At 47.2% G+C, this 7,304-nt stretch overlaps 1 pseudogene; it reads left to right on the top strand.

The window, feature by feature from the left end:
• The first annotated feature begins 5,893 nt into the window (after positions 1–5,893).
• Positions 5,894–6,011, top strand: LOC126210941 (5S ribosomal RNA; annotated as a pseudogene).
• Positions 6,012–7,304: the final 1,293 nt, after the last annotated feature.

The raw sequence follows: 7,304 nt of genomic DNA, 5'->3' as shown, positions 1-7,304 counted from the left end.
TGTCTGCACCTGTTCAACATTGCTGGGTGCCACTGATGGACTGCTTCTCCTGAAATGATGTCACTTGTTGCTGTCTGCACCTGTTCAACATTGCTGGGTGCCACTGTTGAAACTGTTTCTACTGAAATGATGTTACTTCTTGCTGTTTGCACCTGTTGACAATTGCTGGGTGCTACTGCTGGAACTACCAACTACTTGTTTTTTTTTTAATAATTAAAAGCATTTTATGTGAACATTTGTATAAACTGATTTTTTGTGTATTGTGTAAACTATTATATAAAGTCACATGTATGAAAGAATTTGTATTGCTTACTGTATTTCATATACACTCCTGGAAATGGGAAAAAAACACATTGACACCGGTGTGTCAGACCCACCATACTTGCTCCGGACACTGCGAGAGGGCTGTACAAGCAATGATCACACGCACGGCACAGCGGACACACCAGGAACCGCGGTGTTGGCCGTCGAATGGCGCTAGCTGCGCAGCATTTGTGCACCGCCGCCGTCAGTGTCAGCCAGTTTGCCGTGGCATACGGAGCTCCATCGCAGTCTTTAACACTGGTAGCATGCCGCGACAGCGTGGACGTGAACCGTATGTGCAGTTGACGGACTTTGAGCGAGGGCGTATAGTGGGAATGCGGGAGGCCGGGTGGACGTACCGCCGAATTGCTCAACACGTGGTGCGTGAGGTCTCCACAGTACATCGATGTTGTCGCCAGTGGTCGGCGGAAGGTGCACGTGCCCGTCGACCTGGGACCGGACCGCAGCGACGCACGGATGCACGCCAAGACCGTAGGATCCTACGCAGTGCCGTAGGGGACCGCACCGCCACTTCCCTGCAAATTAGGGACTCTGTTGCTCCTGGGGTATCGGCGAGGACCATTCGCAACTGTCTCCATGAAGCTGGGCTACGGTCCCGCACACCGTTAGGCCGTCTTCCGCTCACGCCCCAACATCGTGCAGCCCGCCTCCAGTGGTGTCGCGACAGGCGTGAATGGAGGGACGAATGGAGACGTGTCGTCTTCAGCGATGAGAGTCGCTTCTGCCTTGGTGCCAATGATGGTCGTATGCGTGTTTGGCGCCGTGCAGGTGAGCGCCACAATCAGGACTGCATACGACCGAGGCACACAGGGCCAACACCCGGCATCATGGTGTGGGGAGCGATCTCCTACACTGGCCGTACACCACTGGTGATCGTCGAGGGGACACTGAATAGTGTACGGTACATCCAAACCGTCATCGAACCCATCGTTCTACCATTCCTAGACCGGCAAGGGAACTTGCTGTTCCAACAGGACAATGCACGTCCGCATGTATCCCGTGCCACCCAACGTGCTCTAGAAGGTGTAAGTCAACTACCCTGGCCAGCAAGATCTCCGGATCTGTCCCCCATTGAGCATGTTTGGGACTGGATGAAGCGTCGTCTCACGCGGTCTGCACGTCCAGCACGAACGCTGGTCCAACTGAGGCGCCAGGTGGAAATGGCATGGCAAGCCGTTCCACAGGACTACATCCAGCATCTCTACGATCGTCTCCATGGGAGAATAGCAGCCTGCATTGCTGCGAACGGTGGATATACACTGTACTAGTGCCGACATTGTGCATGCTCTGTTACCTGTGTCTATGTGCCTGTGGTTCTGTCAGTGTGATCATGTGATGTATCTGACCCCAGGAATGTGTCAATAAAGTTTCCCCTTCCTGGGACAATGAATTCACGGTGTTCTTATTTCAATTTCCAGGAGTGTATTAGGTTATTGAAAGGTCAGTGCAAAGCCAAAATTTTGTCTAGTTATGTGATATTTACGTATTAATATTATCTTTTATTTTTGTCTGTATTTTCGTGGACGAATTTGGTGGTATTTTCACCACCAATGCTGGCAAAAATACCATCAAATTCTGGCCCGTGGAGTAGGGGCATATGAAACGTGGCTACACTGAGCCACAGCGCCAGAGATTGCGCCAAAGAGTTTTATTCCGCCGCCTCCACTGGCAGTTCTGGTCGAGAAGTCGTGGTGGAGAGTGCTTGTCGAGATGTGGTAGTAGTCGGTGGTTGTTGAGAAGTAGTAGTAGTGAGTCGGTGTTGAGATGTTGTAGTAGGGAGTGCTTGTTCCATGTTTTATGCAGTTGTTTGATGGGCTAGACAGCAGATGTTGTTCGAATGGAGATATTGTAATGATCAGAGTGCTTTTCGTCAATATATACGAAGGTAAAAAAAATTCCCTTTTCTTTTTATTATTTCAATGTCTTAAATAATGCGTCATTACAGGTTCAGTCAACAAAGCATCTGGCTTGTGTTCTTGTATTAGAGTGTAATTCTGGTTTCCTTACGCAATTATAGTATTTCTATTTTTTTTAATTACTTCAGTATAAATGGTATTTAAAATTTCTTGTCTTATTGAAGAAGAACCGTGCCAGGTGTGTACGTTGAATCACACTTCCACACACAGAACAGTTACACTTGTGCTTTGGTTTCGTACGTTTTATAGTTGCTGGGGACTTAATTAATTAATTGTGTTAACGGAAATTTTCTTTCATTCTTTGTTGTTATTCTATGCAGTCAGATTGCATACTAAAACTAGTCAGGGCCAACCGTTTACGAGACTGCGTAACCGGACAGTCAGCTACAAAAATTAAAATTATTTGCAGTCTGTTTAATTAAGCCCCCATGCAAAGTCTTCCGAAGTAAGAGAGATTTCAGGTGTGCTGCAGGGGAGTGTCGTAGGACCGTTGCTATTCACAATATACATAACTGACCTTGTGGATGACATCGAAAGATCACTGAGGCTTTTTGCAGATGATGCTGTGATATATCGAGAGGTTGTAACAATGGAAAATTGTACTGAAATGCAGGAGGATCTGCAGCGAATTGACGCATGGTGCAGGGAATGGCAATTGAATCTCAATGTAGACAAGCGTAATGTGCTGCGAATACATAGAAAGATAGATCCCTTATCATTTAGCTACAAAATAGCAGGTCAGCAACTGGAAGCAGTTAATTCCATAAATTATCTTGGAGTACGCATTAGCAGTGATTTAAAATCGAATGATCATATAAAGTTGATAGTCGGTAAAGCAGATGCCACACTGAGATTCATTGGAAGAATTCTAAGGAAATGCAATCCGAAAACAAAGGAAGTAGGTTACAGTACGCTTGTTCGCCCACTGCTTGATTACTGCTCAGCAGTGTGGGATCCGTACCAGATATGGTTGATAGAAGATAGAGAAAAGATCCAACTGAGAGCAGCGCGCTTCGTTACAGGATCATTTAGTAATCGCGAAAGCGTTACGGAGATGATAAACTCCAGTGGAAGACTCTGCAGGAGAGACGCTCAGTAGCTCGGTACGGGCTTTTGTTAAAGTTTCGAGAACATACCTTCACCGAAGAGTCAAGCAGTATATTGCTCCCTCCTATGTATATCTCGCGAAGAGACCGTGAGGATAAAATCAGAGATTAGAGCCCACACAGAGGCATACCGACAATCCTTCTTTCCACGAACAATACGAGACTGGAATATAAGGGAGAACCGATAGAGGTACTCAAGGTACCCTCCGCCACACACCGTCAGCTGGCTTGCGGAATATGGATGTAGATGTAGATAGAAGTTTGTTTTTCTGCGTTTGATCCCAGCTGCTCGAGAACTGCAGACTCACCTGTAATCCTGTCTTCCTTACATTGGGACACGACAATGTACCAGGTGGGAGGAATAAGGTGCAAGAGCAAATCAGTTCTATAGACTGGGGTAGCGACATGTACATATGTAGTTGGCGGAAGTATCGTGTTCACGAGGTGTTAACCCACTGGCTTAGAGAGCGGGCAGGTTTCAGGTCCGTTATTACATTTACGGCTGAGAGACGGGCCGAGCTGCTATAGTTTCTCGTCAGTGTTTGTTTTTCTTTATTAATAGATGGCATGTTATATACCGCTGGAAACCTGAGATATCGATCTATTTGATGATCTATAATACACTCGATTTTTTTCTACACTACTGGCCATTAAAATTGCTACACCAAGATGAAAAGTAGATGATAAACGGGTATTCACTGGACAAATATATTATACTGGAACTGACATGTGATTACATTTTCACGCAGTTTGGGTGCATAGATCCTGAGAAATCAGTACCCAGAACAACCACCTCTGGCCGTAATAACGGCCCTGATACGCCTGGGCATTGAGTCAAACAGAGCTTGCATGGCGTGTACAGGTACAGCTGCACATGCAGCTTCAACATGATACCACCGTTCATCAGGAGTAGTGACTGGCGTATTGTGACGAGCCAGTTGCTCGGCCGCCATTGACCAGACGTTTACAATTGGTGAGAGACCTAGAGAATGTGCTGGCCAGGGCAGCAGTCGAACATTTTCTGTATCCAGACAGGTCCGTACAGGACCTGCAACATGCGGTCGTGCATTATTCAGCTGAAATGTAGGGTCTCGCAAGGATCGAATGAAGGGTAGAGCCACGGGTCGTAACACACCTGAAACGTAACGTCCACTGTTCAAAGTGCCGTCAATGCGAACAAGAGGTGACCGAGACGTGTAACCAATGGCACCCCATACCATGATGCCGGATGATAAGGCAGTATGGCGATGACGAATACACGCTTCCAATGTGCGTTCACCGCGATGTCGCCAAACACGGATTCGACCATCATGATGCTGTAAACAGAACTTGGATTCATCCGAAAAAATGTTTAGCCGTTCGTGCACCCAGGTTCGTCGTCGAGTACACCATCGCAGGCGCTCTTGTCTGTGATGCAGCGTCGAGGGTAACCACAGCCATGGTCTCCGAGGTGATAGTCCATGCTGCTGCAAACGTTGTCGAACTGTTCGTGCAGATGGGTGTTATCTTCCAAACGTCCCCATCTGTTGACTCGAGGATCGAGACGTGGCTGCACGATCCGTTACAACCATGCGGATAAGATGCCTGTCATCTCGACTGCTAGTGATACGAGGCCGCTGGGGTCCAGCACGGCGTTCCGCATTACCCTGCTGAACCCACAGATTCCATATTCTGCTAACAGTCATTGCATCTCGACCAACGCGACCAGCAATGTCGCGATACGATAAACCACTATCGCGATAGTCTACAATCCGACCTTTATCAAAGTCGGAAACGTGATGGTACGCATTTCTCCTCCTTACACGAGGCATCACAACAACGTTTCACCAGGTAACGCCGGTCAACTGCTGTTTGTGTATGAAAAATCTGTAGGAAACTTTCCTCATGTCAGCACGTTGTAGGTGTCGCCACCGGCGCCAACCTTGCGTGAATGCTCTGAAAAGGTAATCATTTGCATATCACAGCATCTTCCACCTGTCAGTTAAATTTCGCGTCTGTAGCACGTCATCCTCGTGGTGTAGCAATTTTAATGGCCAGTAGTGTATATTTTGCGAGTTATAAGCAGTAGTTTTCAAGTTTTGCAAAGCAAGGAAGAAGTAAAATAATACACGATATGATGTGAGAAGTGTCTAGTGGCGTTGCACATGCGTGTGTTTTTTCGGGTATATCACACCAACAAAAACTTCTAGAACAGTATTATCTTCACTTCCGATCACTCCAATATATAGTACGAATAGAGACTCAATGTCAGATGTATAAGTAACTTCAGATGTGGCCCAGGGAAGTGTGTTGGGACCCTTGCTGTTCATGTTGATATTAATTACCTTGCAGATAATGTTAATATTAAAATAAGGCTTCTTGAGGATGAAGCAGTTATCTATAATGGAGTACTATCTGAAATAAGCTGCATAAACATTCAGTAGGATTTGGATAAGATTTTAAAGTAGTGCAAAGATTGTAACTTGCTATAAATATTCAGAAATATAAAACTGTGCACTTCACAAAACGAAAAAAAAACGTATTATCCTATGACTATAATATCAGAGAAGCAGCGGCCTTGCCGCAGTGGATACACCGGTTCCCGTCAGATCACCGAAGTTAAGCGCTGTCGGGCGTGGTCAGCACATGGATGGGTGACCATCCAGACCGCCGTGCGCTGTTGCCATTTTTCGGGGTGCACTCAGCCTCGTGATGCCAATTGAGGAGCCACTTGACCGAATAGTAGCGGCTTCGGTCAAGAATACCATCATAGCGACCGGGAGAGCAGTGTGCTGACCCCACGCCCCTCCTCTCCGCATCCTCCATGAGGATGACACGGCGGTCGGATGGTCCCGGTAGGCCACTCGTGACCTGAAGACGGAGAGTAACTGTTGGAATCGACGGTCGAATCAATGGTCGAATCCAGATGATCCCGTGCCCACTGCAGTGGTAATTGACGATGTTGTTGGATCACCACGTGAACAAGTAGAGGTGACCTATTGCAGAGTTCCATGTTCACTGTAAGATGAACGGTGTTTTCCGAAACATTAGTGCTTGACCAGCAGTGTGCTCTTTCGACAGAGATGCCACAGGTTACGGCCTATCCTAAATTACAGAGCAGACAAGCCTCCGTTCTGTGAAGAGTCGTGGCCGTCCAACCATTCAGCGCCTGGTGGTTGTTTCACCGCCCTTCTACCGCTCTCTGTAGATGCTCACGACAGCAGCTCGTGAACATTCTTCCAGCTTCAACGTTTTCGAGATGCTCGTTCACCGGCTGCACATAATAATAATCTGCACATTGTCAGAGTGGCTTACCTCAATGGTTTTGCCCATTCGCAGTCCATATCTTCGCTAGGGCGATCCCCCGCTTACATACTTTGTTACCGCGTCACGTGCCCGCAAAGCTACCAGGCCGCATTCTACGTCGCAGTGGGCAGTGGTCATAATTTTTTGGCTCAGCAGCGTATTTAGATGCAGACGTAGAACGAGCTTTTTTGAATTTTGCTTACACGCTAAGACATCGGTCATTATTCCGAAGACAGGGTACGAAAGCGGCTTCACTCACTTGTTCTTCCTAGGAAGAGACGCAGGAATCGCAAGACTTGCTTGCACTAGGGGACGGCCTAAGTGCCTGCAGAATGACAATTTTTTCCTCGCTTTATCTCAGTGGATTACGTCCTGCAGTAAACGGAGTAACATCGCGCGGGGTACACTGTAATGAGAAAGCTTAGGCAACTCACGGTTTTAAAGAGAGGTGATACTGAAGCGTCTCAAAGGAATTCATAAACAGCGCAGTCATTACAGCTTTAAGGCGTGTCAAACGGCATTTCAAGAAATTCTTTTTCGGAAAGCGAGAGACTATGACTCCCACGTTGATATTCGTTATGGTTCTGCTATGACGCAATCTGACAGAAGGAGGGCATTCAAAGTGGGCCGGTGACGATATAGGAGCCGACCGCCACTGCTTCCTCGGCTGGAG

The sequence above is a fragment of the Schistocerca nitens genome, chromosome 10 (assembly GCF_023898315.1).
Source record: "Schistocerca nitens isolate TAMUIC-IGC-003100 chromosome 10, iqSchNite1.1, whole genome shotgun sequence".
Taxonomy (NCBI): domain Eukaryota; kingdom Metazoa; phylum Arthropoda; class Insecta; order Orthoptera; family Acrididae; genus Schistocerca; species Schistocerca nitens.
This window is presented reverse-complemented; position numbering and strand designations above follow the sequence as displayed.